General features: G+C 35.7%; 1 protein-coding gene across 1 annotated transcript in view; it reads right to left on the bottom strand.

Moving 5' to 3' along the window:
* The window catches only part of MALRD1 (MAM and LDL receptor class A domain containing 1), a 576,646-nt gene that overhangs the window by 201,979 nt on the left and 348,055 nt on the right, over positions 1-26,612 (bottom strand). The gene's annotated exons all lie outside the window — the stretch shown is intronic.

The raw sequence follows: 26,612 nt of genomic DNA, 5'->3' as shown, positions 1-26,612 counted from the left end.
AAGAAAAGATCTGCAAAATGATGTAGCCATAAGAAGTGAATATTTAATCCAACAAAAAGCATGGGAAATATATAGGACTAATCCACTGTGGATCTGAATACATTGTCCCCACTTAAAGTGACATCACTTGAAAACTGACATCATTCTTCTTTGTAATAGGATTGACAGTAAAGAAATCCTTGCCCATATCAATTTGTATTTGGAGTAAAATAGCTTTTCACACAGGATTCATTCACAGAACTTGACATAATCATTCTACAGGTTCTATTTGTGGGCACACACTCATTTTATCATCTCTTTCAAGTGATGATATTCAGTATGCTCTGGGATTTCAGACAGTAAAATTTACATGGGCAGATATTTTTAAACACCTTTCTTTGTCATGCAGAATATTACCACATGAAGTACACAAAAAATGTGATGATAATGGCCAGACCCATTATCAAAAACCATATTATTCGGTTGGTAAGGTCATGTTCCCTTAGGCTCCTCTTCACTGCGACAGTTTCTCAGATTCTCCTTGTTTTTGATAACTTTTACAATTTAGACATTACTGGTCAAGTATTTTGTAGGATTTCTATTGGACTCTGATTCCCGACCCCCGCCCTTATAATTTAGATGCGGTTAAGGATGTAGGGGAGGAATAATACAGAAGTGTTATTTTCATCACATCATGACCAAGGTACATACTATTACTTGACTTGTCACTGGTCATGCTGACCTTGTCTACCTGGCTAACGCAGTTCTTGTCATGTTCCTCCACTTTAATTTTTTCCTCCCCCTTTCCATAGAATAGTTTTTGGAAGGAAATCACTACGTGTAGACCACATAATGAAGATCTATATGTCCCTCCTTGTGGGCAGAGAATCTACATAAATTTAGAGTTCTTACATATAGGAGACTGCTCTTTTCTTTCCCATTTATGTATTATTTAGTAAATTATATCAACACAGACTCAAGGATATTTATTTTACAATTTGTATTATTTAGCATAATACAATGCTAATTTAGGCTTCCCTCATAGCTCAGTCGGTAAAGAATCTGCCTGTAATGCGGGAGACCCGGCTTCGATTCCTGGGTTGGGAAGATCTCCTGGAGAAGGAAAGCGCAAGCCACTCCAGTATTCTTGCCTGGAAAACCCCATGCACAGAGGAGCCTGGCGGGCTACAGTCCATGGGGTCGCAAGAGTCAGACATGACTTAGCTACTAAACCACCACCAAGGCTAGTTTATTTTATTGCTCAAATTGTTCCAGCTTTGGCCAAGGAGAACTCTTTCATTTGGCTCCTGTGTCCCTTTGACATATTCCTATCCATGTAGACTTAAAAAAAATTTTTTTTGCACACTGCCATCTGTTCTAACACCATAAGTTGCTTCAGGCTGATCTTGTATACTTCTTGACTTGGTCCTAGGATCAGCTGTCAGTCATTTCTGTAAGCAGTCCGAGTTCCTTTTATTGGAGAATGCTGTTGGAAACCAAAATCTGGGTGCTGGGTCGCCCCCTGCTATTAGGGTGTGACTGTTTCTATGCTACGATAACTTGAGGATTCATGATATTTTTCAGTTACAGAAAATGATCAATTTTATCTCTTCAAGTAGTCTCTGTTTCTATTTCTGGAATTGCCATTAGAAGTGTTGGATTCATATACTCTATCCTCAATACCTCAATTTCTATTTAGTATTTTTTTCTCTTTACCTTTTTGCATCACATTCTGGTGAATAAGCTCACATGTCTTCTTTGACAATTTATCCATCAGTTGTGCTTCTGATCTGTTTAAAATTTTCACTGATATTTATTTTTAATTATAATCATTTCTGGGAATTATAGTTAATTATCTTATTTAGTATCCTGCCTATTTTATGCTTTCCTTTTTCTGTATTATGATCCCAATAACATGGGGTCCCAACAGCATAAATGTACAGTGGCTTCATGACTGTCCTTGCAGTTTTAAAGGTTCTAGAAATTTTAATATTAATGTGTTGTTTTAGAGTTATTAAAGCTTGTACTATTCTATTTGTGGCATGGCATGAGTTTTAGGGTTTTGGTTTCATACTGGTAGATCCTGTTCTGTTTTTCCTTAACCTTTTCTAAGTCCATGGGCAGACAACAAATTTCTGGGATTTCTCTGGAAAGGACCAGGCTTGATGCAAATTGTACATGTCTAGCTCTCCTATTCTTATACAGGATTAAAACTTTCAGTCTCCAGATACCATATTCTATGTTCATGTCCCCCAGTCCTTTAAGCCACTGGGAAGTTAGTTTTCATCTATTAACTGTAGTTGAATCCCCTCTTTGGTTCTGGAACTGATAGATTTTCTTTTTTTTAATTCAGTATTAATTAATAAAATAATATTTAAATTATTTACATTAAATATTAACTTAAAGTAAAATAATTAATTAAATATAAGTATTAATAAGTGCTTTTTAAGGATATTTTTAGATGTTTAAAGTGAATGGGAAACACATACTATGATACAGTTCTGCTAATTTTTCTATAGTCTAATTTTCAACATGAATTTAATATTTTAAAACTTCTAATATATCATGAATTCTAAAAATAATCTCAAGGAAGTCCCAGAAAGCAATTTTCTCCAAATCACTCTCCTCATTTAACATTACTTGGATTTTGTCCAATCTATGCTTTAAAAGGAAAACCTCTGAAATCGGCATATGTCAGTTTATTTTGTGTTTCTATAAAAGTAAACATATACGAACATTTGAATGCGTTCACTGGAACAGAAACATTAAGATATATTTGTAGTGGCTAGAAGAGAGAACTTTTTCATAAACATGTTTTTGTTGTTTGTTAAGATATAAGTTTCCTTGTCATTTGTCCATTTTAATTTGTTGATAAATTGCCTTTGGGTAGTTTTTATTGTAAGTACGCTTCAAACATTTCATCATGCTAGGCAAAAATTTCTCTCCAGTTAAAGTTGGTACTATTGGACAGTAGATACTGATTGTTAGTGGAAAGTCCAAATACGTGAGGCCAATGTAATGTGCTGAGCCTCCATAAAGCTCTGTAACCTTAGGGAAGTCACTTAATATCGATCTCCATATGAAAATAATGGCAATAACTCTCATAGAAAGGACTGTACCTTTACACCTAGTGATGCAATCAATGTAGTATCTTTCCTTATTCATCCTAGAAACATATATCAAACCATTATCAGACACCAGGGTGGACAGATCTTACCATCAAGGAATTTACAATCTGGTGGTGAAGACTTATATGAGTAAAACAGGATGTTCGGGGCCGTAATTGAAGATATTAAATGGCTTGCTGTCAGAGGACAATAAAATGTAGCCCTAGTTTGCACTGGTGTGATAATAAATATTTAATACATTTATTCAGCTGCTGACCTTTCAAAATGCCTATCATCTCAGCCTGTCATTTAATCAGTCAGAAAGATGGGCTAGACTACTCAACTGAGAGGAAGTAAGTCCTTTACAAAATGCCATTCTTTCTGTTTCCATATCAAGTAAGTTTGGGCACATGTTGCAAATACGGAAGATTCAGCTTTATTTCAAGAATAACATTTGGCTTTTTGAGAAAGGGAAATGGGCTCAAGGAAAAAGTTTTTTGGCAAAGATAATACACCTGGAATCTTCCTTGACAGGTGTTATTCTTCCTTAACAGCATTGATTATTTCACCTGAGTGCTCTCTTGTTCGAGAAGCACTAACAGGGGCAAGTTTGCAACTAAAAAGAAAATCTCAGCACTGCTGACTACATTTCTCATGACCAGAATATTTAAATGTCCAGAAAATAACAATACCACCTTTCATATTTTCTTTATTCAGGGTGAACATTTAAATCTATCTTATGTTAGAAAAATTGCTAGGTTTTAAGAAGGTCACTGCACATATCAGACAGTTCAGTACAACATATCTAACATAGTAACCTCATAAACTCCGTGACAGCAAAGTTCAACTTGTGCCAAAATTATCAGAAGTGTTATCGGAATTACTGGACCATGTACCATGTCTTAGATACAGCAAGAGCTTAGGGAAATATAAAAAAAAATGTGAATCCACTACACAGAGCCAAGGTGTATACAAAGTTGTCAAGACCAACTTTTCAAGATTTTAAGCAAAAAAAAGGGGGACTTTATAAAATGATTGTATATCAACCTCTCCTTTAAGACATGAAACTCAGATTTTTATCTTTAGCGTTTTTAGATCTGGTTATATTTTAAATGTCTGATTTTCCTTATGGAGTCTCCATGTAATTAAGTACAGTAGATTGCTAAATTCTATGCTGTAGACACATCAAGTTTAAAGGTTTAGACAAAAAGCCTTTTTAGAAGGCCTATGATGAACGAAAAGGAAATAACTAAAAAAGTAAAACAAAATCAACAACAAAATTCAGAAATGATGTATATGACGAAGACCACTATGCTTTTATGCTTGAAGAAGCACTTTTAGTGTGTTAGTGATTCAAAGTCCTCATTTATTCCTCACGTCTTTTCAGGTCCTTGTTGCTATTGTTCAGTCACTGTCATGTCTGACTTTTGGAGACCCCATGAATTGAAGCCCTCCAGGCTCCCCTGTCCTTCACCATCTTCCAGAGTTTGTTCAGATTCATATCCATTGAGTTGGTGATGCTAACACTCCACTAAAAGAACCCTTGCTCAGTTATCTGATGATTTCCTAACTACCATTTTAAAAGAAATGCCAGCCTTTTCCACTCTGGATATTACTTCTGCATCTGACATGGCAATAATGTCTTCCTTCTTGTAACCATCCATTCCTTTAGCTCTTGGCCACCATCTTTCTACTGCTCTGTCACATCTTGACCCCCTTCTCCTCTCTTGGCTCCTTTCCTAATCCAGGTCTTTAATGCCACGGCAGCAAATTGTGACACTTTGCTCTCTTTGGACATCATATTCATGATCATGGTTTTACCTGCCATCTGGGAGTTGGCGACATGATGTCTGCAACCCAATCTGTCCCTTTGCCTGAGTTTAGGAACAGGATACATTTCCTGCTGGATTTCTCAATAACATACCAGACACACTAAACCTGACCAACAATGCACATTCTTCTTCTTCTTCTGTTTTTTTTTTCTTCCTTCTATTTTCTCTTTCCCTACTTTGTGCCTCACACCAAACCTCAAAATGCCCATCTGTGGGTGGTCCACAAAAGCTTAACATTTTTCCTCGTCTACTTCAGGCTTTACTCTTGTTTTTATACCCTCATCCTGTCTCATCCATGTGGTGGAGATGGCTGACCGCTTACAACATATACCCTCAAATTTCTACAGCAGACCACTGTTGCTGGGTAGCAGCTGTTTAACTTCTCAGTTCCATTTGCAACCAGGTGGGGCCGCAACATTAAGTTCTAACACAAGGAGTGTGAATGGAGGAGATACCACCTCCAGCTGAAGGCACACAAACTTCCATGCCCTGCTCATCATGTTCTCTTTCTCTGCAAGGTGAATAAGAAATGAACTTGAACTGTGATCTACCTGTTATGGCTGCAGCTTCGCCAACTACAAATGGGATACAATGAGGATGATTCTGATGATGATGGTGGTGACAATAATTCTTAAGGAGAAAGGGGAGTGGGGAAGGCAATGGATTGTATGCCTAATCCTGTTTAAGCACATTACATATATTAACTCATTTAATTCTAAAGATAGCTCCACAAAGCAGGTACTATAAATTTCCATATGATTTGAACTACTGAAGGTCACACAACTACCTCATAGCAAAGCCAGAATTCATGCTCTGACTACAGTCTTTACTTTTACAAACCCCAACACCTCCCCTCATTCTGCTCAAATGTCTAATCCCATAAACTATATGTTAAGTGTTATTCTTTCCAAGTCCCATTTACCCATCCAGCTCTCTTAGTGCTCTGGATAATATTAATTATAGCACATGGTATTGAAATACAGTACACTGATACATTTCCTGTTGGATTTATCCACTATACAATAGAAAACTAGACATGCTTCTTCTGTGGAAAAAATGAAAGAATCCTTAAAGGAATGAACTGTAATGTATTAATTGCTACATCCCTAATACTTATCACAGAGCCCAGGTATCTTCTAGTGATTAACATTTGTTGAACTGTGTCTAACTTTGGTAAAACTGACTGTACTTTACCACAATAATCAGAATAGGTGGTAAATTAAACATAAAATTCTAAACATGCTATGAATTACATTTAATGAATTTAAAATATGTTGGGCAAAATCATTCTTATAAAATTTTGCATTTAAAATGGTTATAAGAAAATTGTCAAATATTATAAACTATTTATAGGATAAATCAGCTGCAGGATAATTATTGTCACTGCCTAAGATCATTTCTGAGACGTACGATATACTGTGAGCTGGACCATCTATAAACACAGGTCATGATGTAATTTTCTGGTTGTTACACAGACATGGGTCCATGATGTGTGATGACGTGAGGCAGAAAGCAAAGACAAGCTAAAGAGAAGTGAGGAAAAGCAGCCAGGAGTATTGAGATAATAAATACTCTTTTGAAGGATGATGAACTTGGTGTTAGACATAAAATTGTAAAGAAAGAAAAAAACTCACCCTTAAAATTGTAATCATCATTCACAAGCGGTCCTTTATTAAGGATATCTATCTACATGCCAAATTCCAACTCTAACTTGAAGACAACCCATAATGTAAGAAATATGTCATCTGTTTAGACCTACTTAAAATTTTCTAATTGTTGTGTTAAGAGGGGAGTGCACACTTTAGCTTAAGTTTATCTCCAGTCCACTGGAGATGAGGTGTAAGAGGAAATTTTCATATCAAAGCATATGTATATATGTATACACACATATGATAGAAAATGCAAAGGAGGCAGATTGAATTGTTTATTTAGCATTTGTCTCAGAATACTATTTTTTCCCCTTTCTGGTACCTTTTGTATAGAAATTATACTGAAGCATTTGCTGATTGGTTCAAAATAGTAATATACAGTAGGCATATATGTTTATTTAGATAGATAATAAGTAGTTGATCTATTTTAACCAAACTGAAAGCAACTATTTGTATATATTTTACTAATCATGTCAGCAATTACCATGTGTGTTTTTTCCTTTTTCTCCTACACCTGCTTTGGAATTACAGAATAATTGGAATGACAGACTAAATTGAGAATCAGTAAGCCTCATTCAATCTTCAATTCTTTAGAAAAAAATGACCTTGATTTAAGATTGGTAAAACTGGTTTCTAGTATATGCACTAAATGAAGATATAAACTGTTAATTATTATTACCCATCTTGCCCCCTCTTTAGAAGTAGGAATGCTTCAACAATAATCAATGATATGTGTAATATAGAAAAATGATCATATATCAGATATTTCCACATTAAAGGAAATATATGGTCTTCCTAAAAATGTAAGATTCTAGAACCCCTCTGGTATTGATACCATTAATGGATTTTAAGGAAGTATAAGAGATTTTGTAATGCTGATCAAATCTGATTCAGTTTTCTTAGTTTGTCTTGTCTCTTATTTGGGACACTGTTACATAATTTGCAACTAATGTGCAATTTTAGCATCAGTGATCAAGTTATGTTTTTCTGTATAAAATGAATACAAATAAGTATAACCACAGTATAATATTATCTTTTATCCCTTCCACTGAATTCTCTCATATATGTGAAATGTATAAAAATTTAATCTGTTCTGTATTTTTGGGAAAATATTTCATTCAAATCTTCAGAATTTAATCAGTTTACTGTAGTCTACATAAACACATTTTGATGCATTTCATAACTGTTTACAAAGAGTTTATCCATAACAAAGAAACTTAAAGATATTTTTAAACAAAATCTTCAAATGTCCCTGAGTAAACTCTCTAAAAACTGTGTCATTTGGCTAAATTAATCAGTCTCTCTGAGACTCAGATTCCTCATCCGACAAATGGAGCTACTGAAGGGCCCATCTGAATAACAGAGGTGAATGAACAATAGAAATCATGTTTGCAAAGTTTTCAAACTCAACATAATACTTAAATTGCTTAATATGTTGCATAAGTTCCTTTAAAGATAAACTCATCAAATAGAACATTACATCCTAAAGAACAAAGCAGGATTGACATCTTGGGAAAAGATAAACATCTAAAGTAGGATTCAAAAAATGATGATATTATTTTCCATAAAATGTAAAACGCTGCAAAAGACTTTGGTAGTCATGTGTTTTACATTTTAAAATATTTTAAATATTATTGACAGAAACTACTTTTTACTTCCTTTTTTGGTGGTATGAGATTTTAGTCACCATATTAAGGTCATCTGAAAGAAAATATCTACAATCTGTAATAAAATATGGAATTATATTTTCAAATGCAAGACTCTTCAAAGTAAAAAAATGAAATGAACTCAGCCAACTGGAATTTCTATTAAAATCTGGAGATAACTTCATGGGCTAAGAACTACCCAGGGCAGATTTATTGGAGGTTCCCAGACAAAACTGGAAGCAATAGGGTTTATATTTGCTGCATTAGACTAAATGAGAAAGAAACCTGCCTCTCAGAAGTGGTGGAGATATAGATATAGCCATAATGAACCACCTGAGTATCTATCTCTATATCTGTATCTATCTTTGGCCACCTGGTGTGAAGAGTGGACTCTCTGGATAAGACCTTGATGATGGGAAACATTGAGGGCAAGAAGAGAAGGGGGTGACAGAGGATGAGATGGTTGGATGGCATCACTGACTCAATGAACTTAAGTTTGAGAAAACTCAGGGAGACAGTGAAGGATAGGGAAGCCTGGCATGCTGCAGTCCACAGGGTCACAAAGAGTCGGACACAACTTAGCAACTGAACAACAACATCCATCTCCATAGATACATACCTATATATACCTATACTTACCTCTATAGCTATATACCTAGAGAGAGAGAAACAGAGTCAGAGATCAATCACTTGAATCTAAAATTGATACAGAATAACAAAAGGCTAACAGGAGCAAAGACACTCCCGAGAAAGAAGATCAAAACCAAGAGCCTGTATAGTGGATCGACCAAAAAGTTTGTTCACGTTTTTTCTGTAAGATGTTGTAGAAAAATGCAAATGAACTTTTTGGCCAACCTGATTTTCAGATATCAAAACTTATTTAAACATTATAGTAAATAAGAGATGAGGAACAGCAGATACAGACTCATAGACCAGAGGATACAATAAAAGACCTAGAACTGAACCTCATGTGTTTAGATATTTGATTTTTGGCAGACTTGGCATGCAGATCAAAAGGTAAAGAAAGAAAGGACCTATCATGTCTAAGCAGTCTTCAGGCTAATATGGGTGCACCACAAGAGATCCAATCAGTCAATCCTAAAGGAAATCAATCTGGAATATTCATTGGAAGGACTGATGCTGAAGCCCCAATACTTTGGCCACCTGATACTCAGAGCTAACTCATTAGAAAAGATCCTGATGCAGGAGATTGAAGGCAGAAGGGGACGACAGAGGGTGAGATGGTTGGATGGCACCACTGACTCAGTGGACATGAGTTTGAGCAAGCTCCAAGAAACGGTGAAGGACAGGGAAGCCTGGTGTGCTGTCATCCATGGTATTGCAAAGAGTCGGACACGACTGAACAAGAGAGTCCACAAAAATGTTTGCAAGGGAGATAAAGACATAGTTTTCAGGAAATGGATTTCTAATAGATTTTCTTTCCCAAATATGAAGCTTCCTATAACTGATATGCCTAGAATGTACCTATAATCAACTTGGTCTTCCTTTACACACTCTTTCACAAGCACACTTAACGCTTTATAGAAGGTAGAGCTTTGCATCTTTCCCTCTATTTGACATTCAAAAATATACATGGGCAAACTGTGACAGTAGAAATATGGTAATTTTTAGCTCATTTAAAGTCTCACTTCTTTTATTCTATTTTCAAAGAATGTTTCAGCCTGATGGAGTTTCATGAGATTGAAGGGAAAAATATTAGCATGAAACCATTTTACCATACAATGTTATTTACCAACAGTGCATTCACAACTAAAAATAAAGCTATATTTTAAAATTAAGAAATCTGAATATATCAGCACAAACATAAGTAAGTTTGATATTTTTAAGCTTCCATCAAAGTATTAAAGTTTGATACAAATCAGCATTGCTCACAGTGAAAGATCGAGAAACATATACACCTACAGAAAAATTATTATCTGATGTACTGTTAGTAGCTACTAGTTAAATGTTCATGTTAGCACTTCAGAAAGTTGATTGCCTATCATGACATCACTGTGCTCATGAATGAATGTGATGGCAGAAGCCGTTGTTCAACAAACTGCATCAAAAATCATCACAGGGGAAAATAAGACTATGCCTCATTGCCAAGAAAAATATATTACTCCTGAGATTACAATAAGCAGAGAAGAGCTTGTTGAAATATACTTTTGGAAAAGTATGTTTGGACTTACATTGGGAGAGGAGTATTTTTATAAATGTTTACACATTTGTATTTACAATTTTTTTTTTTTCCCTGAAGGAACTGCTTGATGACTAAGCAGAAGGGTGCCTTTCTTGCTCATGGTCATCTCTTTTCTCTTTTTAAAAGTATGTGCTTATAGACTTTTTTGATGATGGCCATTCTGACTGGTGTGAGGTGATATCTCATTGTAGTTTTGATTTGCATTTTTCTATAATGAGTGATGTTGAGCATCTTTCCATGTGTTTATTAGCCATCTGTAAGTCTTTGGAGAAATGTCTGTTTGACATTTGGAAATGTATACGCTACTGTCTGTAAAATAGACAGCTGGTAAGAATTTGCTGTATGACTCAGGGAGCTTAAACCCATACTCTGTGACTACCTAGAGGGTTGGGACAGGCTGGAAGGTGAGAGGGAGGTTCAAGAAGGAGGAGACATATGTATACCTATGGCTGATTCCTGTTGATATATGGCAGAAACTAACACAATACTGTTAAACAATTATCCTTCAATTAAAAATAAATTTTAAAAAAGTATGTGCTTAAAAGTCAAGAGCAAAAAAAGAAAACACACACACAAATAACATGGATAAAGGAATTGATTAGATATCCCTTGGCCCTCATACAAATAGCCAAGAAGCAACTTGAAATGATGCTGTGTGACCCCATAGACAGCAGCCCACCAGGCTCCCCCATCCCTGGGATTCTCCAGGCTAGAACACTGGAGTGGGTTGCTATTTCCTTCTCCATAAATAATGTATAGATTCTAGTTGTTGTGTTTCCATTTCCATTTGTCTCCAAATATTTCCTCTTTGATTTCCTCAGTGACTCACTGGTTATTTAGTAATATGTAAAGTATGTAGGAATCATGTGACAAAACCAACTTTTTTATCACATATAATTGACAAAGTTATGTTAAAATTATGTTTCCAATTTTTTACATCCTTATGAGTATATTATGTTAAAAAGGAGCCACTAAATGGAAGAGTAAAAAGATTACTATCTTTTTAAGTCTTGTTAGGTAACTCATTCTTGGATATTATTCTTAGAAATTAAGAGAATGAAAAATTCTACTGACTATATTATAATAAATGCTTTTATAAGTCAGGTGGATTCTAATCCATTGCTTCCAAAAATTCAGGGTAGTTTTCAGATATTAGATCAAAAAATAAGTTTTGATGATAAAATACTATGATTTTTTAAAACTTGTATTTTTGGCGCATAATCCAGTTCAAGTACTTTCAGGACAATGCTATAAGGAAATTCAGTCTTAACAAACATCACAGCCTTATGTTAATAAGGTTTCTTAGTACTTACTTTTAATAACAGCAAAAAGTAGAAATAGATTCTTATTCTAGGAATATTCATTCATGAACATATAAAACAATTGATGTCATGAACATTAGTTCATGAAAGTTGCATGCAGAGTGAAGTCAGTTGCACACAGAGTGAGGACTCTTAAAACACTTTAGCCAAAAAAGAAGCAAAACACACACACAATTTTACAGTATGATTCCATTTAAAGTATGAAACCTGACAAAATTAAATAATGTCATTTAGGAATATAGTTGTGCCAAAGCTAAAAATAAATTCAAGAAGATGATTATCATAGAAGTCAGGGTATTGATTTCCTCTAGCAGAACATTACATGAGTGGAGAAGTGCATATAAGGATTTGCAAAGTACCGGCAATATGCTTATTTTGTGTAGAGTAACTTGGGGGATCATTTTATTTTCATATTAAGCTGAAAATACACAGTTAAAACACACACACACACACACACATATATATATACACACACACACACACAATAAGGGCCTATATAACTGGCTGCACATTAGAATTATCTGAAACTCTAAAAATTATCGATGCCTGCAACCCACATCCAGAGATAATGATTTAATTGGTCTGGAATGGGGCCTGGGAAGAGATATTATTTTAAGCTCCCAAAGAGATTTCAGTGTGAGACCAGAGATAAAGGCCACAGCACTGATGCATTTCACAGTAGGAAGTAAATAATGGGTTTTTTAAAATTTTCATGAGAAAATAGTTTTTCCTTTTCTAAAATTTTTAATTGGAGGATAATTACTTTACAATATTGCATTGGTTTCTGCCTTACAACAACATGAATTGGCCTTAAGTATACATATGCCCCCTCCCTAGCAAACCTCCTTCCCAACCCCCATCCTATTCCATCTCTCTAGGTCATCAGAGAACAGCCAGTTGAGCATCCTGTGATATATAGCAACTTCCCGCTAGCTATCTATCTTACATATGGTAATGTATATGTTTTTTTTTTAATTTTATTTTATTTTTAAACTTTACATAATTGTATTAGTTTTGCCAAATATCAAAATGAATCCGCCACAGGTATACATGTGTTCCCCATCCTGAACCCTCCTCCCTCCTCCCTCCCTAAACCATCACTCTGGGTCGTCCCAGTGCACTAGCCCCAAGCATCCAGTATCGTGCATCGAATCTGGACTGGCATCTCGTTTCATACATGATATTTTACATGTTTCAATGTCATTCTCCCAAATCTTCCCACCCTCTCCCTCTCCCACAGAGTCCATAAGACTGTTCTATACATCAGTGTCTCTTTTGCTGTCTCGTACACATGGTTATTGTTACCATCTTTCTAAATTCCATATATATGGCCCAATCAAAAAATGGGCCAAAGAACTAAATAGACATTTCTCCAAAGAAGACATACAGAGGGCTAACAAACACATGAAAAGATGCTCAACATCACTCATTATCAGAGAAATGCAAATCAAAACCACTATGAGGTACCATTTCACACCAGTCAGAATGGCTGCGATTCAAAAGTCTACAAATAATAAATGCTGGAGAGGGTGTGGAGAAAAGGGAACCCTCTTACACTGTTGGTGGGAATGCAAACTAGTACAGCCACTATGGAGAACAGTGTGGACATTCCTTAAAAAACTGGAAATGTATATGTTTTGATGCTACTTTCTCAATTCACCCCACCTTATCCTTCCCCTGCTGTGTCCACAAGTCTGTTCCCTATGTCTGCATCTCTATTCTTGCCCTGCAAATATGCTGATCAGTACCTTTTCCTAGATTTTATATTCAGTTAAGTCACTCAGTCATGTCTGACCCTTTGTGACCCCATGGACTGCATCACACCAGACTTCCTTGTCCATCATCAACTTCCAGAGCTTGCTCAAACTCATGTCCATCGAGTCGGTGATGCCATCCAGCCATTTCATCCTCTGTCAACCCCTTCTCCCCCTGCCTTCAATCTTTCAGATTTCATATAAATGTGTTAATATATGATCTTTGTTTTCCTCTAGTTGATTCACAATGAAGTAAATACTGCTTTTAAGAAACAGTAGAGGGAAAGAGAGAGAGAGAAAGAAGATTATGGAACATTGGAGATTTTGAATTTTTCGGATCAGCTAAACACAGGGGATATGGTTTATGCCTTGTTGAAGGCCTCCATATGTTTTATTGAGCATATGTTCTCATAGTCTCTGTAAAACATTCCATAACTTATTGGGCAATTCCACCCAATACCCAGAGAGTGTTGTATGCCTCTCAACTTCATTTGAATGTGTTTATAATATTTAATATATCAGAGATGACTTTCAATCAGTGATTCAACACTTAAAGGTATAGCTGGGCATAAAATAACTCACACTGAAGTGATCTAGAAATGTTAACAAGAGTAAAAAGTCAATGAATAATAAAATCATTAATTTCTTACTGTCATTTTTTATTTTCTTATTAGTTCAACCAACACATTTAGCTTATTACAGATTAAAAGAACCTTTTAATAATACTATGCTTATATTTAAAGCAATTAAGAAAATGAAAGTATGACCCTGCTAAATGAATTCCTATGGGTCCTTGATAATCAGGATAATCACCTAATTCCATATTTTAGTTTCCACCAGAGTGGGATAATTGAGAATTCTAATTAACCACTAAGAAATAAACATGTAAAATCAATGCAGAATGTTCCCCAAGTGCAAAGCACAACAGATTAAAAAAGAAAAGAGTAGATTACAATACTTGGAAAGTATAATAAAATGCACCAGCATGTTGTGAGTGAAAAAAACAATCTAACAGTGATTTTATTTTATTTTATTTGGTAGAGAGCTTGAGAAAAAGCAACAACCAAAAATATAAAGCATAATTAAAGTTAGAAAAAATCCAAATGGTGATGAAGTAGTATGTTCAAGAATATTTAAATGTAAGCATTAAAATGTAAAGATGAAAAACAGAATAAAATGTATTTATTTAACCTCTGGTGTTTCTTAAGCTATACAACAAAGGCACATGTATAAAACAAAACCTTCATTAAATTAGGTTAAATAAATTGGACAAGGATGCTTTCATCAAAATTTCCCTAGTGGCTCTGACAGTAGAGAATCTGCCTGCCATATAGGAGACCTGGGTTCAATTCCTGGGTCAGGAAGATCCCCTGGAGAAGGGAGTGACTACCCACTCCAGTATTCTTGCCTGGAGAATCCCATGGACAGAGGAGCCTGGCAGGCTACAGTCCATAGGATCACAAAAAGTAGGACATGACTGAGCAACTAACACTTTCACTTCATCATCAGATCAGATCAGATCAGTCGTTCAGTTGTGTCCGACTCTTTGCAACCCCAGAAAAACACATTTACAATATATCTTACAAAAGAATGTTTATATAATTAGTGAAGAAAGAACATGTCCAAATCAATGCAAGAAGCAAACAGCTCAAAACAAATTTTTGACAAGAAAAGGAATGGGCAAATCTCAAAAGAAGAAATGTGAATGACCAATAACAGGCATTTCAGTAAAAAAAAAAAAATTATGTGCATTATTAAGTACAGATGTAGATATATCATTTCACCTACTAAATTAGGAAAAAATTCTTTACAGAAATTTAATGAAAAACAGTGGGCAATGAGGATTTAAAGATATAGATAATTCACCTAAACTAAAAAGGGAAAGCAATCTAGATGGAAAAGGTAGGAGGTTAAGAAAGGTTTAATGTGTTGAATTATGGTGACAAGGGAAATATGGCCAAAGACTGAGAAGAACTGAGCAATAAGGAACCTTAACAGATAGCATGAGAAGAAACAGAGAAAACAATGAAGGGTTGCCAGTGGAAATTTGCATTTTATTAATCATTCTTATTGACAATATATATTAAATTCATCATTCTGTACACCTTTAGGCTGGGATATTGCCTGTAGGAACTTGTGGTAGGCTGCTGCTGCTAAGTCGCTTCAGTGGTGTCCGACTCTGTGCCACCCCATAGACAACAGCCCACCAGGCTCCCCCGTCCCTGGGATTCTCCAGGCAAGAACACTGGAGTGGGTTGCCATTTCCTGCTCCAATGCATGAAAGTGAAAAGTGAAAGTGAAGTCGCTCAGTCGTGTCCGACTCTTCGCGACCACATAGACTGCAGTCTACCAGGCTCCTCCATCCATGGGATTTTCCAGGCAAGAGTGCTGGAGTGTGGTAGGCTAGTCATTCTCTAAACAAAGATCCATTCCATTCCTCTTCCTTAGTTTTGAATAAACATATTTCCTAACCTTCCTTATGATTTGACTATGAAACAAAATTTTGACTAATTATAAGTGGAATTTTAAGACATCAGCTTCAAGAAAACTTTTTAAAGAACAGTTGGTATGGGCTCTTTGTCTTTTTCTTCCACCTTATTTTTTTCTTGCCAACTGGGAGGGAGATATTACGACTAGAGCTAAAGTATTTATCCTGAACTACCATCTCCCTTGCCAATACCTCATACAGCTATCTCCCCTTCTCTATTTCTATGGCAATACTCTAGCTAATTACTTTTCACCTATGCCATCAGACTAGCCTTCCACTGGAATAAGTAACTCATCTGTGTACTTATTTGTGGAGGCATTGTATTCATATTTGTTGAATGAATACTATTCTAAGAATACATGGTCAATGAACCAAGAGTGGACGTGTTTACCTTACTCCCTTCATCTGATGACTCCCCCTCATTCACCTGGCTACATGGGCCACCAAAGTGGGGGCTCAGTAGGCATGTTTGCACATGTCTCTGACATCAGATTAGTTAACTGGTGTAAAGATGGCTATTTGACCCAAGATAGGTCAGTTGGAGTCACCCACCAGAGAACTAAAAAATGTAACTAATGGGTTTCTGCAATGGTGTTTTGAGGCTCTAGAATCCTGTGGTGTAGTAACATTTTTTGCCATATATGGTGAAGCAAAGAAATCTGGTTCCACAGTAGAAAAGCCCAAAACAGACACACAGAGGGAAGCAAAGAAGCACAGAAAGATTACAGCTCAATTTCCCTCTTTCCAAATCCTTGGTTTTAGAATCTTCCTGAAGCTGGACTGCTCTCCCGAGCTTGGGTTTCCTGAGATTCCTTGTATCCTTAAATAAACTCTTTATGTTTGATGTTTTTGGCAATTAAACTAGACCTAATTAACCTAGAGACTTCTCAGAAATGATCATGAGGATGTATAAAGACTGACAGCCCAAGGAGTAAATGAGTGGAAAGAAATTCAAACCACACTTGTTTTTCTGCTCAACTCCTTCCTGACCATTTAATCAACAATTTAAAACTGTATTTCCCAGCTCCTCTGAGGCAACTTTCCAAACAATTTGTTTGACTCATTTTGCTCAAATCCCTCAAGAACCTCTTCTGTATTAAATATCCTATTCCTGTCTTAAAAGACATTATGTATGCACTGGGTCTGGTTTCACCATGCCACCCACGATGCTAGGTGTTCAAAATCTATTAGCTTCCTTTCATTGTCTTGATGCTCATGTATGCAGTGCAGGTTTCTGTAAAATAATTAAGTTTGTATGCAGCTAAACAATGAAGGAATTAAATCAATACAGCACAGAATTTGTATGGATTCCTACATTATTTTTCCCTCTATGATAAAGTCTTCTGCAGAGAACGCATAGTGGAAGAGAGGGAAGTACTCTATCATAGTTCAGCCAGAGAGCAACAAAAAAATACAGGGCTGTTAGGTATGTACCTCATCCCACATTTCTTTGCTCTGTTTCTCCACACGCTCTTGTTTGGTTTTTTTTGTCACTTTCTCATGTCTCCATAATCCAAAAGCCTTAAACTCTTTTTCACACCACCCGTTCATCAAGATGCCTTGCATCCTACCCCACACACCTTTTTAGGTACAGTAGCACATTTGCTGAAAAGTTCCTCTATTAGGATTCCTTTATTAGGGTTTTTAAAATGTTTTAAACTGTGCCTGTATTTTTACTATGGTTGCTATTTATACCAGCACTGTATAACTTAGTTATCTGTGCTTATAGTGGCTGGTCCCAATCCTGTTTTCCCATAAGCCCTTTTGTATGGTTATCCAAATTACGAGGTTTTTGCATAAACTCATGCTTGCCTCTGTGTATATGTATGTACGTATGCATGTATATGTGTGTGTGTTTCATCAAATAGACAAAAAATTAGTTTCTGGTCCTGGCCTAATATTTGTACATGTGTAAACACCTATGGATTTTGTTGAAACCTATTTATGTTTTTACTAACTGGATATAAATTTGAGTTCCACATCTACTTATTTTGCATACACTTCTATCTTGCATATCTTATATAAGTACATTTGTTTCAGGACTGAAGACTTTACCTTTCAACTGTGTAATGGAAATTAAAAAATATATAAATATACACATATATATCAGTGTAAAATGGAAGTTTCATAAACATTAATATTCATTTTGATTAGAAATTAGCAAAAATACAATTCAGTAAAAATTGAAATGCCATACTATTACAAATTCTCTAAGCAATGGTCTTACTGACCTAATAGATATTAAGCGGGGAAATGTTCATTGTAATTGAAACAAATTCTAATTAGAAATTGCATGAATTGAGGAAGATGTTAGTATTCAGATCTACAGTAGTCTTCATTTGAACTTATGGATATTTCAAGGGTTATTGAAGGCTTACTAAAATGTATGTTCAAGTAATTATATTGTCTTAATATTATGAAGAAACCAAGTTATATTATTGTGCTTGATTATAATCAAGTACATCACATTAATTATAATATTCGGTTTGTCATGATGATACGATTATAGCTACATCTTTATATGTAGACTTTGACACTGAAGTGCTAATTATATCAAATTTATTAAAAGATAAATTAAGATTTGATATTTTCTAGGTACGTAATAAATGGTTGACTTGAATGCAACATTAAAATAATTAGATCCATTCATGGCTTTGATTTTTTAATTTAAAATAACTGATTAAAGATATAATAAACTCAATTACTTAGTCCTATTGTCTAAAACATGGACATGGAATCAGGAATAAGAATCTATTCCCTGATTTTACAAGAAGCAAATAAGTTGGCTCTCAGAGTTAATGATGAATAATGTTGTTGGCTGACTATAACAAGGAGACTTCTCCCCTGAGGCGTGGCTAAAATTAATTCAAGCAGTGAGGCAAAGTGAGCGTACTGCTCTCAATGTCCAGAACGAGAGGGTTGATGCCACAAGGAGTCTCTCCACCTCTTGGTTTTGAACTTTGCTTAGTGTCAACTTAATTTTCTGACCACTCTCCTCATGAGACTGGAGCCAGGAATGGTGTGGATGTTCTTTCTCTCTTAACATATTTAAAGTTTTACTATAGGAACAGTAAATGTATTTTTTATAGAATAGCCCTAACTATAAAAAAATATTACTGAATTTAACACAGGAAAATACATGATATGTTCATTAGATCTGACTAGATTATACGAAACTTAAAAAAATCTCCAAATCTCAAAAACATCATTTTTTTTTGGTCACTTTGCTATCTAGGTCTATAACAAGTTGAAAGTAGGGATTTTTCTCTGCAAACTCAAGGGAACCAGGCAGATGTAGACACATTGCCTAGAAAATGAGGCATCCTCAACCACAGCAGCAGCAGGAGACCAGGTGGGCTGTGCAACAGCTTGGAAATGCTTCAGCCTGGAAATGACATTTCACGTCCTCACAGCACTCTGGCCACATCTTTTTTACATGGATCTACCTATCTGAAAGGTTCAGGGACACTCGGGGGAGAAAATGGATATATCAAAACAGTAAATATCTCTAATGCACAATGGTAGGTTTAAAAATTTTATAGTATTTGTTCATAAATGAATGAATTGAGATCAGCATTATTCCCTTTTGATAAAGAAACATTTTTGAATCAATAAAAACTAGTTACCTTTCTTTGAAAAGTCAAAATGTTTAACTTCTGCATAATGCATAAAGTACATGCTTAGTAAAACATGCATTTATGGATGGATGGATATCTTATTGATATGTAAGTTGGGAGAGGAATATAATCAGGATATATATTAATTATAACAAACATTTTCAAGTATGACCTTGATACTTTTTGTTAACCCATAAAAGATATTTGCAGAAATGTAAAGTAGTTACTTCAAGTACTTTTTCATAGTCTTTTTCAGAACTGCTTGAGAATCACTGGACATTTCACCAGCCAACAGATAAAGTTCAATATAAAGTATTAGGTTTAATTTAAAGATATGAATTGGCTCTGACACACAGAATATGTTTAACAAATTATATCAATTCTTGGCAGAAATTTTTAGCTTTACACACAAAAGGTGCATTGCAGTTTAAGAAAACCTAAAATAAGAACAGTCGTATATAATCAGATAAAGAAACTGCTGTGAATTTAATCTCATTCAAGTCCTATAACATTTGTTCACAAAGTGTGTTTCCCTCCCTCATCTTACTGAAAAATATTCTGAATTCAAAATAAAACAAGTCTGTAACAATGAAGACTGGTTGAACATGAAATTTTTTAAAAAACAGGATTTATAATGTTGAAAATATTTCAAGTGTTACTAAAACACACCACTGTTAGGAGTACAAGTGATATGTCTGAGACTGCCTTTCTTCCAAGAGCATTTGAAATTATTGACAAACTAGATGTGGCAGGTGTTGCACGACTGCTTTTACTCCAGAGTATTCATCATGATTTTAGTAGTACTCTCTGCTGTTATGGTTCAATATGGTTGTTTCTGTGCCATTAAGCATCAGTAAAGAAATCAAGCTGGTTGGAATTATTTAGTATAACCTCTGGATCCCTCGATTTTCCAGAGTTGCAGTGATGATTAAATTAAACATAATAGTGAGGATTTCAATGATAATCATGTCTAACATTTACTGAGTAGTTATCACAAAGAGTTACTGTTCAAAGCTTCTGGCACATATTAACTTGCTAAATTCTCACAAATTGCCCTATAAAGTAGGTCTGATTTTCATTGCCATAAAAAACTGAGGTAAAGAGTTGATAAGTGCTTATTCAAGGTCACACAGCAACTAAGTGGCAGAGACAGGATTTAAACCTAGGAAGGCTGACTCCAGAGTCTGCTCGCTTGCCCTCTGGGCTGTGAGATGATCCTAGCACAAAGCAGCTGGGGACAAAGCTCTGCATCCTGAGGGTCACTGCCATCTCCCCACACTTCCTTCTGCTTCAGGAACGCATTCCCTCCCAGTGAGTCTGCCTTACTGTGCCTGAGGCCTGGAGTGCTTTTCCCCAGGGTGTTGGTGTGATTGCCTTTGTTTTTTAATATTTGGCCATGTTGTGAGGCATGTCAGAACATAGTTTCCTGACCAGGGATTGAACCCATGGCCCCTGCGTTTGAAACAGAGTCTTAACCACTGGACCACCAGGGAAATCCCATGTGGTTGACTTAGTACATTCAAGCCTTTGCCCACCTGTAACTTTCAGAGATTACTTTGACTACTCTAATCTGGGTAATAATTCTCAAATACTTTCTCCCTATACCATTCATAGTACCCAGTACTACATGACACAATATTACATATTTCTTTGCTTATTGTCTGCTTTTGCCAGTAGACTGTAACTCAATTAAGGCTCTGTTCTGATTTTTCAAATATAATAAGATTTGAATAAATGTTTTCTATTAATCCATCTGTCTGTCCGTCTATTGGTCCATCCACCCATTCATCCATCCACTCATTCATTCATCTTTTATGTACTCTTACATTATAAAGCACTACATATTATCTAGCCATTAGTTATTAAAAATAAAAGTCACTTTTAATTATTTCACTATGGTGAGATATTTAATACTTTTTTCTACTGACTATCATCTTCCTTTTTTTCCCTTTTCTGACATTTACTATAAGAGAAAATTACTTGGAACACTCCTGTGTTGAGCAGAAATACAGTTTTTCAGATTAACTTAGTGAAGAAACGAAGTTTTAAAGTCACTCCACAGGGTAGTGTGTATAGATTTATGTAAATGTGAACTCTATATAGAGTAATCACTATTTTGTGATCTCCCAAGTTCAATTTGAATTCCGAGTGAGGCTGCGCTGAAATCATTAGCATCAAACCACTATTTTTCACTCCAAATCAATTACTGCTTACAGGACACTGAGGAGTCATACATACAGCGTTTAAGGGGGAAAGCAAAAGGTGCGAGAGTCGTTATAATCTTTAAAGTGATGTGAGAAGACCATGTACTAGATATCTGATATTATAATGATGCTATCTTCTCTTACTTTCTCCCCAAGGTTGCTTCCTTCCTTTCACATTTAGGATTATTTGGGGGAGCATGAGGTGTTTTTCCGGAGAAGGCAATGGCACCCTACTCCAGTACTTTTGCCTAGAAAATCCCATGGACGGAGGAGCCTGGTAGGCTGCAGTCCATGGGGTCACTAGAGTCGGACACAACTGAGCGACTTCACTTTCACTTTTTACTTTCATGCGTTGGAGAAGGAAATGGCAACCCACTCCAGCGTTTGCCTGGAGAATCCCAGGGACAGGGGAGCCTGGTGGGCTGCCGTCTATGGGGTTGCACAGAGTCGGACACGACTGAAGCGAATTAGCAGCAGCAGCAGCAGCAGCATCAGAGGTGTTTTCCTCTATATGAATTAAGAGAGAGACGGTGTAGCTACTGGGCTCCTGTCTACTTAGAAGACTTTTTTGACTTCTGGAAGCATTTGCAATCCCTGAATTATTTCCTTCTTTTCCTTCAATGGAAAACTGGTCATCATTCAATTGGATCTTTTAGATTTTTCAGTGGAAAAGGCAACATTTTATACTGTTACTGGCTCCTATCCCAAGGTCCTGGGCTTACCAGTGTCTTAGAGACTGCTTGCAGAGCAGTGCTGGCAGCAGAAGACACAGGAGGGGCACACAGGGGAGGGGAGGAAATGCTGGGCATCAGGAAAGGGTACTGAAAGGGGAAAAGGAAAGTCAGGAAAGCCAAACACTGTGAGCCACAGGCGGTTCAGCCCTGCTTCAAAAAGATGGACATAGTTCACTGCAGTTTTCTGTAGCCTAGTAGCTGAGCGATAAAGACCCACTGAACATGGAATGGGCCGAACCAGCTTTTAAGCGTTGATACAGAAAGTGTCGTGCCTGGAACAATGTCAAGCTTTTTGTCACTGTTGTTAATCCATACTTGTAGCCAACAAATATTCAGTGTGTTTATGCCCCACGTATTCTTCAAAGTATTTGTTTAAAGGATTTTTTTAAAGGATTAAAAAAAGATTTAATCCTTGTGAGAGCTCTTTGAGATGGAAGCGGTATTTCTATCATTTTCTGGCTGAGGAAAAGAATACAAAGGAAGATTATGAAACTTGCCTGAAACCACAGAGTAGATAGCAAGTGGTCAAACTAGCATTTGCACCTAGCGTTCTTACTGCAAAATTGACTGATATTTAGTATTAACAGTCAGCTCAATAAGTATCAGCTGAATGACTGTGCATAATAAATGATTGTACTTAATAAATAATATTGATCCAAAATTGAGTAACCATTTAAATTTTGAATTGCCACTTTTATAAGTTACACTGATGGAATATTTCTTTTGTCACTGTATGAATTCCCTTCCTACTTTTCTGTGTTATAGAATGGTGGTTGTGTTTTATAAGATTTTTGTACAAATAGTTTCTAAATCAAGTTGAATTTAAAAAGAGAAAATATCAAATTCATTAACAGTCATTTTTTTAAAAAATGAGTATGCTACTAGGTTCTATGTTAACTTGTCCAAAAAGGAGGTATGCTTCTTAGTGTGTCCCTGCACACAACAAAGATAGACCTATTCTTTTATTTTTCTGGTAAAAAAATATAATAATTTTGACAGTTAATTGGAGGTAGCACCATGATGTGTTCTGAATACATCATGGGTATATATCTAGAAATATATATTTCTAGATATATGAAGAAATATGGGTATATATCTAGCTTTATGTTGGCCATGTACTAAATATTACTTAGTAAACCAAGTTATGTGTTTTTGAATGGAACGTAAAAAGTAGACATGAAGCTGAAATAGTTTTCTTATCTGCAGGTAAAGTAGATAACCATCAAATATAGCTCATCTATAGCCTCTACTTTCTCCCCTTTCACTCTTAATCAATTTAAAACTTTGTTCTCGTTAATTTTGAAATTTAAAATATATGCATAGATTCCAGAGTTTTCAAAAAGTCCTAGAAAAATCTCAGACACTCGTTATGACTCCAGGAAGAATTATAAGTCTATATACTCTATATACATAAAAAAATAATGATGTGCTTTTCAAAATTTTCTGGTTCTATGTCCCTCCAACTCTTTGATGTTAGTCTTTTCTGATCTTCACCTTTCCCTGTTCAATTTTGACTTCACTCCCAGTGGTGTTTTTGTTTGTTCATTTTTTGTTTTGTGTTTGAATGTGGGCTGCTGTCCTGAAAGGGAATCCTGGTGGATCCATTTTGAGTGTTCCTGGGGTTTAGACTGCTCCAGCCCCACAGACTTAACCACAGATCCCTTGGTCCCAATGATTCTAAAAGTAAGTGAAATCTCTCCCAGTTTTGGCTGCCATTTTAAAACCACGTGACTGCATCTTCAAGTGAGTATCTGTGGGCCATTTTGTGATTCTCCTGGCTTCTCTCTCATACACACAAATACCGTACAGATCTTGCGGCTGTTGGCAGTTTATCCTCAGTAGCTTATATGCTGGGTTTCTTAGGAATGCATTTTCACTTACTTCGCTGCATATGTTTTCTATAGCTTATAGACTGCCAACTAGGCTTTGACTATTTCTTTTTTAATTTTAAAAATTAAAGTACAGTTGATGTACAGTATTATATAAATTACAGGTGTACAATATAGTGCCTCATAATTTTTAAAGGTTATTATACTCCACTTATACTTATTATAAAATATTGGCTATAGTCCCCAGTTCTGTTTTATGTGAGAATTTGGGAAAGTTCAAAAGGTATTCACCACCACCACCATTTTCGCAGAATTTTTTCTGAATTATTTTTTATTTTTAATAGCTTTTGATAAATAATTTATAATTTAGATACCATTAAGTCCACCCACATAAAGTTTACAACTTTATGGTTTTAGTATATTTATGGAATTGTATAACAATCACTATAAAAACTTATAATAGTTTCATCATCTCATAAAGAAACCCTGTATTTATCAGCAGTCACTCCCCACCCCATATTCTTGAGCCCTAAGTAGCCAGTAATCTGTTTTCTGTCTCTATATACCTCCTATTCTGGGCATTTCATATAAATGGTATCAGACAGTATGTGTTCTGTTGTAACTGGCAGAAAATGATAAGATAAATGAATATTAAGTCATTTTTTAAGTTATTTATCTCAAATGGGAATCAGTTCCATGATAGATTTTATGGTGACCTATTTGCATAGGGTCTGAAACTGGTTTCTTAATAGAGCAATAAAGTACCATTTAAAAATATGACATAGTTAATATTAATGATGATGGGTAAAACAATACAATACAATACATAAATTTTTTACTATGTGTCCAGAGTATTCTAAGCAATTTATGTATAGTAACATAGTATTCACAGAAATCTATGACAGACGGGCTATTACTATTGTACCCATTTTATTGATGAAGAAACTGAGGAAAAGTGAAATAAGCTCATCTAAGTCATTCAGTCAGAGAAGGCGATGGCACCCCACTCCAGTACTCTTGCCTAGAAAATCCCATGAATGGAGGAGCCCCGTAGGCTGCAGTCCATGGGGTCGCTCAGAGTCAGACAGGACTGAGCAACTTCACTTTCACTTTTCACCTTCATGTATTGGAGAAGGAAATGGCAACCCACTCCAGTATTCTTGCCTGGAGAATCCCAGGGACGGGGGAGCCTGGTGGGCTGCCGTCTATGGGGTCGCACAGAGTCGGACACGACTGAAGCGACTTAGCAGCAGCAGCAGCAGCAGCAAGTCAGTCAGTGGTAGAGCCAGGTTCCATGCCCAGGTAGTTTCACTCCACTCCTTGTTCCTAACCACCATTCTACACTGTGTCTCTGATGTTTTGTCAAATACCATTCTCTTCTAAATTAGCAATAGTAGAAAACAACCTAGATCAACTTATACATTAATCTGCTTCTTATTACCGATTTTTCACAGCCCTACCATTTTATTGGCACACAGTTTAAAACTAAGAAGACCAAAAAAGTATTGTTTTTTTTTTAGTTCCAGACATATGCAACAGCCTGGCTATTTAAAAAACGGTTACTTCTTCCTAAAATATATTTGACATACAATTGACCATATTCACTACAATTAACCAAAATTGACTCTTTATTTATGACATAGAAAGACTTAAAAGTACTATATCACTAAATATAAGACAATAAAGTATTAGTCAGTAAGGTGAATGAATGTTCAATTGACTTGAATGCATTATAACCATGTAAATTTTCACAGGACTTTAAGAGAAGAACAAAAAGAACTTCAACATGAAACTTGGCAAAACTGGAATAACAACTCTCAAATTTTTTTCTGCACTGAATCAACCCATCCAAGAATCATTCTGTTTCCCTTGAGAGGAAAAGAATCTCTCCTGTTTAATACAAGCTTCTTTCTAAAAATCTTAGATAAAGCTTTGAAGAGTTTCTCCTTTGGAACTTGCCAGAATCACTTATAAATTGAGTAACAAACTATAATGGAAATTTAGCATATTACTAGGAAGTTACTATAAAAGCATTAAAGAAGCACATTCTAACTTCAAAGATACCTTTTCATGATTATATTTTCAGATCCCATTTTCTGTGGTCCAGGAATCCTCTTCCAAACACTTCCACACCCAAACCCTGTTTTCAGATTCTCTGCTCCCTAGATTATCTAGGGTGCATACATTCTGCTTTTATGTAATATGTGTGTGTGTGTGTGTGTGTGTATGTACATACATATAATAGCTG

The sequence above is a fragment of the Bos mutus genome, chromosome 13 (assembly GCF_027580195.1).
Source record: "Bos mutus isolate GX-2022 chromosome 13, NWIPB_WYAK_1.1, whole genome shotgun sequence".
Classification (NCBI taxonomy): domain Eukaryota; kingdom Metazoa; phylum Chordata; class Mammalia; order Artiodactyla; family Bovidae; genus Bos; species Bos mutus.
This window is presented reverse-complemented; position numbering and strand designations above follow the sequence as displayed.